Genomic DNA, 13,107 nt, shown 5'->3' with positions numbered 1-13,107 from the left:
GCCAGTATGGTGTGGACGTGAAAAAGGACGAGTACATTGCTGGAACCTACTCAGTAACCGCCCCCCCCAAAATACAATTATATGTGAGAATTTTATGTATAACAGAGTTGGAATTTAGGGTCAGTGGTAAAGGAGGTTTCCTTTTTTTTAGAGATGGGGTCTTGCTCTGTCACCTAGGCGGGAGTGCAGTGGTGGGATCATAGCTCACTACAGCCTTAAACTCCTGGGTTTAAGTGATCCTCCCACCCCAGCCTCCCTGGTAGCTGGGATTACAGGCGTGCACCACCGTGCCGGGTCCTGGAAAGGATTATTGATAGTGTTGATACAACTGGCTGTCTGGAGGAGACAGCACTGGATTCTTAGGTTGTACCATACAAAAATGAGTATCAGTTGGTTTGAACACCTAAATATTAAAAAAAAATATTCTGCATTCCTCCCACAAAAAAATAAACATTCAAGACTAGGAAACAACATGTACAATCGAGAGACAGAGGAGGCTCCCTTATCCAGGCCTAGAAAAGTCAGCTATATTTAACTATATACAAATTTAAAATGATTATATGACAAAATTACACCACAAGTGAAAATTAAAACAAACCATAGCTCTTTAGAGAAAAATATTTGCAAGGCAAAAGACAGAAAAGGGGTTAATATAATATAAGCAGCTCCAAAATCATGCACAGAAGGCTGGCCCAAAATTAAACTAGCTCATGCTTCCCAATTTTAGATTATTTGGGGGGGGGGCTAAGGGATGCTGAGAAGAGAGCATTTTAAATTGTAGAAGTTCTCACCTGTCTTTATTTATGAAAAAAGATTTTTATTATAAATGCTCTCACAGGTTTTAGTTATCAAGATGGGAGAAAAGAATACAATAGAAAAAAAGGTGGGGGGGAATATGCAGGGTCCATTCACAGAGAAATAGCCCAGTGGTCTGGGAGTTGGGGACATGCAGATAAAAACGGCAGTGAGTGTCCTGCCTGGCCCTGCCCCTCAGACTTGCGGGGAGGTGTGTGTGTGTGTTGTTGTTTTTTTTTTAAAATAGGCTTATTCAAGTGTAATTGGTATACAATAAACTGCACATACACATAGCATATAATTTGATAAATTTTAACATATGTATATGCCATATAACCATAGCCACAGCCAAGATAATGAACATATTCATCACGCCAAAAGTTTTCTCACGCCTCTTGGCAATCCCTTCCTCCTGCTCTTCCCACATAACTCTATCCCCCCCAGCAGTCACTGCTTTCTTTCACTGTGGTTTGCTTTTTCTACAGTTTCACATCAAAGACATCTCAAGTTTTTATTCTTTTTTATCTGGCTTCTTTCACCTAGCATAATTGTTTTAGAATTCTCCTATGGTGCCATATGTATCGATAGTTTGTTCCTTTTTGTTGCTGAGTAATATTCCATTGCTTTAATCTACCACAATTTGTTATCTAGTCATCTGTTGAGGGGCATTTGGGTTGTTCCCAGTCTTTGGGTATTGCAAATAAAGTTCCTATGAACATTTGTGTAGAAGTCTTTGAACATATGTTTTTATTTCTCTTGGGTAAATATCTAGCAATGGATGGTTGAATCATATGGTAGGTGTACATTTAACTTTTAAAGAAACTTCCACATTTTTACAAAGTAATCATACCGTTTTATATCTCCATCAACAGTGTATGAGAGTTTTGTTACCTCTTCATTTAATACTTGATATAATCATTCTTTTTAATTTTAGCCATTCTAATAGGTCTGTTGTGGTATCTCATGCCATTTTTTTTCTTTTTTAAAATTTCAGAATATTATGGGGGTACAAACATTTTGGTTACATATATTGATTGCCTTTGCATCACCCAAGCCAGAGCTATAAGTGTGCCCATCCCCCGGACAGTGTGCTCCATACCCATTAGTTATGAATTTACCTATCCCCTCCACACTCCTCCCACCTGCCCAGCACCCAATGAACATTCTTCCATGTGTGCACCTAAGTGTTGATCAGTTAGTACAATTTGATGGTAAGTACACGTGGTGCTTGTTATTCCATTCTTGTGATACATCACTTCGAAGAATGGGCTCTACTAGCTCCAAACAGGATAATACAAGAGGTGCTAGATCACCATTGTTTTTTATGGTTGAATAGTACACCATGGTATACATATACCACATTTTATTAATCCACTCATGTATTGATGGACACTTGGGTTGTTTCCACATCTTTGCAATTGTGAATTGTGCTGCCATAAACATTCGGGTGCAGATGTCTTTATTATAAAATGACTTTTCTTCCTTTGGGTAGATGCTGGATCAAATGATAGTTCTATTTTTAGTTCTTTGAGGTTATTTCCATATTACTCTCCATAGAAGTTGTACTAATTTGCAGTCCTACAACAAGTGTATGAAGGTTCCTGTCTCTCCGCATCCATGCCAACATTTGTTGTTTTGGGACTTTTTTAATAAAAGCCATTCTCACTGAAGTTAAGTGATATCTCAATTGTGGTTTTGATTTGCATTTCCCTGATGATTAGAGATGGTGAGCACTTTTTTATATGTTTACTGGCCATTAATCTGTCTTCTATTGCAAAGTTTCTGTTCATGTCCTTTGCCCACTTTTGAATGAGTTTTTTTGATTTTTTTCTTGTTAATTTTCTTAAGTTCTACACAGGCTCTAGTTATCAGCCCTTTATCGGATGTATAGCATGTGGATATTTTCTCCCATTCTGTAGGTTGTCTATTTGCTTTAATGATAGTTTCCTTGGCTGTGCAGAAGCTTTTTAATTTGATCAGGTCCCATTTATTTATTTTTGTTGCTGCTGTGATTGCTTTGGGGGTCTTCTTCATAAATTCTTTGCCTAGGCTGATATCTATAAGAGTTTTACCAACCTTTTCCTCTAGGATTCTTATGGTTTCATGTCTTAAGTTTAAATCTGTTGTCCATCGTGAGTTGATTTTTATGAGAGGTGCGCATCCAGTTTCAATCTTCTGCATGTAGCTATCCAATTTTCCCAGCACCATTATTGAATAGAGATGTTTTTCTCCAATGTATATTTAAAAGCAAAAAAAGAAGCATCTATTGCTTGCAGAAAGGTGGAGGTGGGACCTATCAAATACTGATGGGGGAATGTGAATTGTTGTAACAGCCTCTTAGGAAAGATTATTAAATCACAGACTTCTCTATAAGAATGGAAGCATGTTACTACTGCCCATTTTCTGAGAATGCAATACCAATGAATGAGTTAATACGTGAGACATTACCTTAAGAATTCTAAAAGTGTCCTCCAGGTTTTTTACGTGCTTTACAAATTGGTGGTATGATTGTTGAGGTGTCTTGATACCTGCTGAGATACTTTGAGAATGTCCCACTATGTACAGAAAATATCACAGTAGAAATGATTTGTCAAAAAAAAAGTTTTTTATATTAAAACTCACTAAGAGGTTTGTAAGTGGTCTTGTTTTAGATGTTATTTTCTTTTCACAAGTTAGTATATTTCCTGGCAAAATTTATTTAATCTGGGTATTCAGTGTTGCATTGTAGTGGATAATTATGTGATTTGAGCACAGCAAAATGTATTTCTTTCTCTGGGCTGAGAAACTCAGCATCCTTCCTTCATTCTAAAGAAGCCAGAGGCCCTCATCATCTCGGGGAGAGTTCTGCTGGGACAATGTTAGTCCTTTCTGACTTCACTTCAGAGCGGCCAGTATTTTCCATTTATCTTGACTCATTTGAGCAGATTGCTCCATGCACACATGTGCTTCCACACATCTGGAACCTTTCTTACAGCTCATGTCACTTTCAGGAGGCCTACAGAATACACAGTATTTTAGAAAATACATTATATGCATATAGTCTAATTTTTGGTAATTTTGCTATTGGAAGATTCACTCCATAAAAATCACTCCAAGTATCATCTCTCACTGCCTCTCACTTTTAGTATTAGATTCAGAATCCATTAGCACGTTTCCCTGAAGGAGCAGATGTTTCAGTTTAGGGTGGAAGGAAGACACATTCTGGACCTTATGCAACATAGTTGGCTCGCGATCCTGCTGCGGATTTTGCCATTTCTGTTTCAGTGCTGAGTTCTCACCTACATGATTTTTAAAATATGTTGGTCCTGTAAACATTTACTTAATAATCCATTTTCCAGAATGTTTGTCCTGGATGCTTTAAAGCACTGCTTCTCAACCGCCCCCCTGCCCCCCCCCCATGCATTTGGCAATGTCTGGAGCCATTTTAGGTTATCACTTCTGGGGAGGGGGCCCTACTGGCATCTGTGGGGTGGGGCAGGGGACACTGATCAGTGTCCTGCAGTGCACAGACAGCCTCTACGACAGACAGTGTCTGGCCCAAAATGTCAGCAGTGTCAAGAAAGGTTGAGAAAACTCTTGAAGCTATTATTTCTCTCATTCTAGGTTTTTTTACTTCTTTGCCTGTTGTGTGATGAATGTATGTTAAATTTGGAGTAATTTTAGGGTCTTGTTGGATCTTTTTAAAGTGCTACATAATTTCTACTTTTCTTCTCTCTCTCTCTCTCTCACACACACACACACACCCACACACTCTCTCTCTTCTTTATTCATGCACCACCATCTGAAAAATAAATTCCATGAAGGGTTTTCTTACTCCCAAAGCATCAGGCCTTGGCACTAATAATCATTCCATGAGATTCCTGGATCTCCTGTGGTGAACCTTCCATTTTAGGGCTTGCCTCGCCGTGTCCTGGTTTTGCATTTGTTCTGTTTGCTTAAACAGTGTTGTGCGCTTCTCCTGTTGGTTGGCCAAAGGAATCCTCCAGTCTGAATTTGCTCAGTCTAGTTGGTTTGCATGTTATATTTGTTCATGAGGTCTTCCCTTTTACTTAAAAAGTATCTTCTGTGGATCTTTCTAGATACTTTACATTTTAACTTACCTAACCTTGAAACATGGAGAAGAAAAGAAAGTGCATTCAATAGTTTTCTTTATAAGGCACAAAGCATCCAGATATTTCTAGCCACTGTATTTCTTTTGGTTTAGTAAATGTAACACACATTTATTCAGAGTTTTCTCTTTACAGGGATTAATTGTTCTATGCCAGTGAAATACTATAGAATGCTGCTGAACACATAATCATATTTTATATATGACTGTACCACATGCAGTACCCCTCTGTGTGCCCTATCTCAGTTGAAATCCTGTGAACAATTACACTATCTTTCTAATTAAAAAAACACAAAAAACCACCAGCTCTTATTTTAATTCCAAACCACAAATCAAAAATAAGATGTAACTTGCTGCTTGTTTGTACTATTTCTGATTTTATTAGTCAAAACCAAACAATTGCTTCAGAAATAATAGTGGGGAAAAATCATGCTCGAAAAACCCCAGGAAAGGTGAAGTCAAAATAGTGACTATAGGCTCTATTGAGCAGTCCCTGTAGGCAGCTGGGTGTCAGCTGGGGGAGCACAGAGCCTATGGGACCAGAGCAGAGGGCTACCGGGAAGGGGAACAGCGTCTGCTGGGAGAGAATGTAGGTGTAGTTCAGACCTCTGTTTTGAAGATCAGGAACCCGAGGCGCTCACTGGGAGCCCATGCACTCTCTCACTGGGGATGTGTCATGCATTCAGAGCGTGCAAGCGCCTGGGCATTGCAGCCCTAAATGAAAGCACTGGCCAGATGTGAGGCATCATTAATTACTGATCATTCCAAAGCCAGCTGCTTAGTAAATGTTTCTCGAAGAAGGGATTTTGTGAGAATGGGTAGGGCAGCTTTGTGCAGAAGCGACATCTTAGCGCAGCTGCCGCTGCTGTACTGGAAATGGGCCTTGTAAGTGTCAGATGTGCCCTGCTCAGGTTGGGAGCATGTCTCAAAAAGCTACCGCGTCAGCCTGAAGCCATGAGAATAAACAGCTCTCCTGCCCTGGTGGGAACTTGCTCAGCTGCCCTTTTAGCCCAGAGGGAAGTCCCCAGGGTGAGCACCAGAGGAGGGCAGTGTCCCCCTGCAGCCTCAGGTCAGGTCGGGTGGTTCCAGCTGCAGGTGGTCCTGGTGAAGAATGAGCTCATCCCTCAATCTGCTAAGGCGGGTTTAGGGCTCACTTCCCATTTTGCAGCAAGAACCACAATTTGGTGACTTCTGACCTTGGACAAGATCCCTCTGGTTGTTTGCAAATTCGGTAAATAGATTGAAATTCGTTATTCCAAGTCTGTGTCAAACACTGAGCACTGATCTGGAACTGTCTGTCTTTTCACCCTTTTTCAAGCATAGTGATATTTTTTTTCTCAGACCACTTCGGTCTTTGGGCTTCAAAATTTAAATGGGGAAAAAGGAAGCGTTTTTCACTTTGCATTTTGCAAAGTCTTCATGAGGTGTTCTTCCTTTAGGCTATCAGATCAGAAGTGCTTGCAAAGCCCAGGGGCCCTAGAGTTGCCCAGATTTGTGTGACTTTGGAACAGTTGCTGTATCCATGGTCAGTTTCTACATCTGTAAGTAGGATCATACTCTTAGGACCTTGGGAGGACTTACTGAGATAAAGAATATGAAATGCTCTGTCCAGTGCCTGATTCATAATGAGTGGTATTGAGGGAAGCTGTGCTTATTTTTTTCTGTTGTTATTACTGTTTTTATTAAGATGAGGATTATGTCTCAATGCCGAGAGGAATTTAGAATCTCAGTCTCCAGCTGGTATTGGCCAAAAGACCTGTCCCAAGCCCTTGGTCATCCATGACCCTCTTATAGGATGTCCACCTCTGAAGAATAGTTCTCTCTTTCAAAAGACTACATAGTCTCACTAGAGCCAGACATGACATGTGCTTGAGTGCTGAACCAGGTGACCTTCTATCTTCATGAGTATGCCATTGAAAGTTACAGTTTCCAAAAATGAAATAAAAATGAGGTGATGAGGTACACACATCTGGTGGCCAGTTTTCCAGCTTTGTTCACTCAGCCCTGCAAGGGTGAAGGCAGAGGTGTTGAGGCAGAAGGTGCTGGGCTCCTGCCCGTGGCTGTCCACAGGATAGGTGGCACCAGGAGCCCTGTGCTCCCCTGATCCTGGGTGAGGTGGGTGATGCCCTGCATTCCAGCCACCAGGTCTGCAGCCCTGGACACCCATGTCCCCAGCCTCCTCGTCATTCTGCTGCCTGGTCACATAGATGACACAGTTAGACCTTCTCATGCATCCTGTCCTTCTTGTATCCATTTCAGAGTTCCATGACTGTGAACCTGCCAGGGAGGATCAATTTTGATCTGACCCTATCTTATCTCTGATTTGGGCACTGCCCTTCCAGCCTCTCTCCAAATCAAATCCCACTCCTTAGTTTAAGTTGTTCCCTTGGGGTGGGGTGGGATGTGGTGTAGTCTAAGTTTCTTTTCATTCTTCAGGGTCAAGCACCTGTTTAATACCCTCGCTTTGCAGCTGAGCAAATGGCAGGGTCTAGTTCAGATGCTCCCACTTCTGGGAAGCAGTCCCTGATTGCCTAACGAAGTGTTCTTCCTCTCTTCATGTTTATTTTCCTTAAAAAAATTGTTAATGCTCAAACTTTAAAAAAAACCTCCATCTCTTCTTTCTCTTTCTTACCTCTTTCCTGTCCATCCTCACCTTTCTTGGTTGCTCTGGAGGAGAGGTGAGTTTAAAGGCGGAGAGAACAGGGAGGAAGGCGAGATATGCCCTCTTGCTACCCCCATGCTGTCCCGCCCCCGGCCCCGCCTCAAGCCAGTGTGTGTGCGAGGTGGGCTGTGGGCTGGCAAATGTCGGGGGCCCCATGTGTAGTCATGAAAATAAACTACAGTGACATTAAAGCTGGCATTTTGGGACTTGGGAAATTGTAAAATTGGTCGTATAAAGTTGTTAGGTAATGTAAGGGTAAGAAAATCAAATGTGTATGCATGTTACAAACATTTTAAACTTCGCATTCATCTCCTAGCTTGCCAAGAGGTGGGTGAAGCAAGCGCCTCCCACTGTAAGATGCCCTGGGAAGTGCAGGGATGGCAGCCGCATGCTGTGTGCATGTGCGTGTTTCCCGGACATGGCTGGAAGTTTGGGCAGCATGTCCCTGCAAACTTGGGCTGCCTTGTGTCGACAGCTGTGTTCCTAAACACCAGTGATCATGTCACATTATAAATGAGGAATAACTTCCTGCACGTGGAAGAGATCAGAGATAGTGACAATTTAAATTATTATTGTGACTGTGCTTGTACACGGAGTGGCAGTGGGCACCAGGAGTGTTAACTGGTTGAGGATAAAGTTGGAATTTGTCATCACAAAGTTTTAATTTGTCATTAAAAAATTTTTATTCCTTTGCTATTAATGCAAATTCTACTTGAAAACAATGCGTTAAAGATGAAGGTACAGTTCTCTCATTTCCTGCATATACTTTTTTCTTCTTTAGAACTTCAGTTTTGGGAAATAGATCCTACTCTCTCCAGATTGGAGAGATTTGTCAGTACATTGTAGAGTCCCCCTACCCATTGTAGAGACTCTGGGAGGGAACTGTAAGGCTTAAACAGTGAAGATTCTGGTGTGTTTCAAGAACTAAAACATTAGCAGCACATTTCTAAGCAGTGGTCCCTTAACCCTGCATTAATGAAAATTCCATGGGTCAGCTACCTCCTTTTATGAAGTTATTTACTTAATAACCTTAGGAACATAACTAGTACAAATAGTTGAACTCAGCCTAAACAAGTGGCCGAAAATGATAAATTAAGAGATCTTAATTTTTCTCTTTTTACTGATTGTCTTTAAATTATATTTGTCACCAGTCACCCTAATTCTAACATTAACTAAATCGTTCCTTTCTGCATTGTGTTGTTCTGGACTAGTAAGGTTCAGATGAGAACTGCAAGGCTCTGCATGACTAATTATAAAATGTTGCTACCAGATTTCCCCAGAAGAGGAAAACTAATCCTAGAAGGCCCACATCGCCCTCTGACCAGGCCTGGAAGTCACCTGTTTAACACCCTCACTTTGCAGCTGAGCAAATGGCAGGCCGGGTTGTCACAGAAACACCAGCCGACCAGCGCAGGGCCTGCCTTGGCCTCCAGTCTGAGGGAGGGTGGGCATTGGCGCATCTAGAAAAGACTCACATTTGCCTGTGGCCTTATAACTGGTTCTTTTGAACATAGGACATTTTTGTCACCATCCCTTTCATCGTTTGTTTCGTGGTGGCTGTTGGCTGCAGGGGAGCCGCATCTTTTCCACTGAGGCCTCTGAACTCTTGCATCAACGCTTTGCATTTAGACCTTTCAGGAATCCTGGACAGAGAACTGTGGCAGATGGGAAGAGCCTGTTGTCGCTCCCGTGGAGTGACCGTGCGCCCTGCTTGTAACATTTATACAGTAGCCCATGTTCCAAGATTGCACGTCGTCAGGGTTCCTGCCATTTTTATACATGTCACTTTGTTTGGAGAAAGAAGCTCATTTGGGTTTTAAACATTGATCTTCTGCATTCTTTTCCCATGAAGTAGTCTTTTCTCAGGAATGGATATTACGAAACTAAGTGCTGGTGGCATTTCTTGTTTGCTGCATGATGGGGAAGGTGCAGCTGCCTGGGAGGGAGAAGCTCCTGGCATCCGTGCAGGAAATGGAAATGGTGTGTGTTCATTTTCTATTGCTGTATGACAAATTACTACAAATATAGCTGCCAAAAACCACACAAATGTGTTACCTCATAGTTTCCGTGGGTCAGGAGTCCTGGCCCTGGTTGGCTGGATCCTCTGCTCAGGGTCTCGCCAGCCTGATGTCAAGGTACCAGCCAGGGCTGGGGTCTCACTGGAAACTCAGGTTCTCTTGTAGCCTCATGCAGGTTGTTGACAGAACTGAGCTCCTTGTGGAGGAAGGTCTGGCTGGGGGGCTGCGTCCTGGGCCCTCGCCCTGTGGCCCCTCCTCACCCCCTCACACCTCCCTGTCTCTGACCTAAGGCCCAGAGTGACAGGCTTGTGTGGCGCAGGCATGCATACCTGGGTGGTCTCCCTGTGGATCAGCTCATGGTGCGCTCAGTCTACAGGAATGACTCCTGGGCCCCTCACTCAGGGGAGCCTTGCGTGGGCGTGGGCACCAGGTGTGGGGATCTTGAGGCTATCTCAGAACCCGGCTGCCACGTGGGGGAGGCACCTGTTCTGAGAGGCATGTCATGGGCAAACTGTGTAGTGTCACTTCCAAAAATTGCTGTAACTCATCTGTTGTATTGAGGATTGCAACTCTTTTAATCCTTGCCACTTTTGAAAATAGAACCAAACCACACATCCCAGGATGACCCTGCAGTTCCTGGAGGAGTGCAGGCATTTGCCTGGTGAGAGTTTGAGTGAGGCCATTTGCAGGGAGGGGCTTTTCCAGTGGAGGGAAAGGGTCGCACGTCCTATCCACCTGAACATCATGCACAGTGACCTGAGGAAATAGAAGGTAGTCCCAAATCATTCACCCTGACTGCTTATAAAAGCCTCAAGAAGGGTGTTACTAAGAGGCTGGGGTTAGAGTGTTGTGCCAGTGGGATTTATTTCTATCTTCTCTGTGGTGCTTTCCCTGTGCACAGATATGTGTGTGTGTGTGTGTGTGTGTGTGTGTGTGTGTGCGTGCGTGCGTGGGTGGGTGGGCAGGATGTGGGACACACACATGTGGATAAATTTCATGGTGAAGTGCACCTCCTGCCGCCCGCTTCCACTGCCCAGTTGAAAGGGATAGGCCCTTTGAAATTCCTTCATATCCTCTGTAGGAACCCAGCAAATGGTCTTGATCAGGAATAAAGACTAAAAAGCTAACACTTATAATAATAGAAAGTCAAGGTTTGACCTTTGGCAAAGGAAATAAGAACATGGCTAAAATGTTTTAATCTATCAGACTTCAAGGCTGTCAGTCTCTGTGCTGAGAAGAGGTCAGAGTGGCTGGCACGGAGCAGGCTGGATGGCCAGGTGATCGAGCCACAGTGCCATGCCTGTCTCTGGGGCCAGCAGACCCAGGGCCGGGGCCTAACAGCGTGGCCAGTGGGTCCTGCAGCTCCCAAGGCTAATCATGGTGGGCCCATGTGACCAGCAGGTGGTAGAACTTGTCACAGTGGGAGAGGGGGCTTTGAGCAATGCTTGGCTTTGTAGGGGGGGTTGTGTTGGCCCCAGAAGAGCCTCTTTGTGGCCACTTTCAGGAGCTTGACTTGACAGCCCCCAAAGGCCACCCTCTAATGGATGGGTCTTGCCTTGCATTTATTTTTGAGGACAGAAGCTGTATCAAATTTCTCTTTGTTGCCTCTATAGTGGCCCAGAGCTGTGCTTTGTATAGAATGGGTCTGGTGTATCTTGAAATAGAGAAATACAAGAAAATAGAGGCTTAAAATGAAGGGGACATTCTCTTTTCAGCATCGAGGCAGTCAATGGCCAGGAGCCTCTTGACCTTTGCCAGGGTTCCCTCAAATCCACACTGTGGAATAAAATAGAGGTGAAAAAATTGGTGGGTGGCTCCTATCGCTCCAGACGCCCCGTACTTCTCACCCAAAGCTCAGAAGGCACATGGACGTGGCTCACAGGGTCTGCCTTGAGATCCAAACCCCACTCTCCGGGAACTCGGGTAAGGAGTGGGGTTTTATGTGGGGAAGGGAGGACTGCTAAGAAGGCTATAGTTCGTATGAAATGGGTTTTAGTTTTTTTATTTTCTTTCCTCAACAATATCACCCACAGGATTTCTTGATAAGATTTCCTCCTATAATAGATCATGAAGGCTGGGCACGGTGGCTCACGCCTGTAATCCCAGCACTCTGGGAGGCCAGGGCAGGAGGATTCCTTGAACTCAGGAGTTTGAGACCAGCCTGAGCAAGAATGAGACCCCATCTCTACTAAAAATAGAAAAAATTAGCCAGGCGCGATGGTACACTCAGGTAGTCCCAGCTACTCGGGAGGCTGAGATAGCAGGATCCCTTGAGTCCAAGAGTTTGAGGTTGCTATGAGCTAGGCTGATGCCACAACACTCTATAGTGCAGGCAACAGAGTAAGACTCTGTCTCAAAAAAGAAAAAGTAAATAACAGATCATGATGAGATAAAGTCATGTTTCTCCCCCCAGTTATTTAAAGATGGTCAAAACTGCCTTCAAGGAACTCTTAAAATGACCTTTGTGGGATTAATTAGCCCATTTTTCAAGAAATAAAAAAGGAATCTAAAGAAGACATCTATAATTATGTTTCCATCTAAATGTCTCTCAGTATTAAAGCAGCAGGTTGGGAGGCTGGCTGTGTTGAGCGTCGCTCTGAGGGAGGGGCAGGTGTTACCTGCTTCATCCTGAGTGGTGCTGAGTGGACATCGTCCCCATGCTTGTCATCGTCTCCGCGCTGCAGATGAGGAGAGGGGTATAGAGAGGTTTGCTCAGAGGTGGAGCTGGGATCAAACCCAAGCCCCCAGACTCCAGGGCCTGTCCTCCTCTTGTTGAGTGTCTGGCTAATCTGCTGAAATTCAAGTGCAGTTTCACATGGTTTAATTTTTTATTGTGAAAAATGCACATGACACAAAATGTGCCATCTTAATTATTTTTGAAACTGTATAATTCAGTGGCATTAATTGTATTTACAGTGTTGTACAACCATCAACATTATCTAATTCAAAAACTTTCCATTATCCCAAGTAGACACTCTATACTTATTAAACGATCTCTTTCCAGTCTCCCTCCCCCAGCTTCTGTTGCCTCTAATCTGCTTTCTCTATGACTTTGCCCATGCGTACCTCTCATAAGTGGAATCAGGCAGTATTTGTTGTTTGGTGAATGGCTTATTTTACTTAGTGTAATGTCTTCAAGGTTCACCCATATTAATATCGGTCCTTTTATGACCAGATAATAATCTGGTATGTGCATATTGCCACATTTGCTTATCCATTCATCTGTTGATGAACACTTGGGTCGTTTCTACCTTTTATCTGTTGTGAACAATGCTGGAATGAACTTTTGCTTGCAGATACCTGCTGGAGTCATTGCTTTCAGTTTTTTGGGGTACATACCAAGGAGTGGTCATTTTAACCATTTTAAGGTAAACAATTCAGTGGTAAGTAGTGCATTCACAGCATTGTGCAACTATCACCACGGTCTAGTTCTAGAGCATTTCTATCACCCTAGGAGGAGGAAACCCCTTGCCTATTTAAGCAGCTACTCCCCATCTCCTCTTCCCCCAGTCCCTGGCAGCCAG

At 43.4% G+C, this 13,107-nt stretch overlaps 1 protein-coding gene across 2 annotated transcripts in view; it reads left to right on the top strand.

Moving 5' to 3' along the window:
* The window catches only part of ATP10A (ATPase phospholipid transporting 10A (putative)), a 152,460-nt gene that overhangs the window by 54,040 nt on the left and 85,313 nt on the right, over positions 1 to 13,107 (top strand). The gene's annotated exons all lie outside the window — the stretch shown is intronic.

The sequence above is a fragment of the Microcebus murinus genome, chromosome 7 (genome assembly GCF_040939455.1).
Source record: "Microcebus murinus isolate Inina chromosome 7, M.murinus_Inina_mat1.0, whole genome shotgun sequence".
NCBI lineage: Eukaryota > Metazoa > Chordata > Mammalia > Primates > Cheirogaleidae > Microcebus > Microcebus murinus.
Note: the sequence above shows the minus strand (reverse complement) of the source record. Positions and strands in the feature narration are given on the sequence as shown.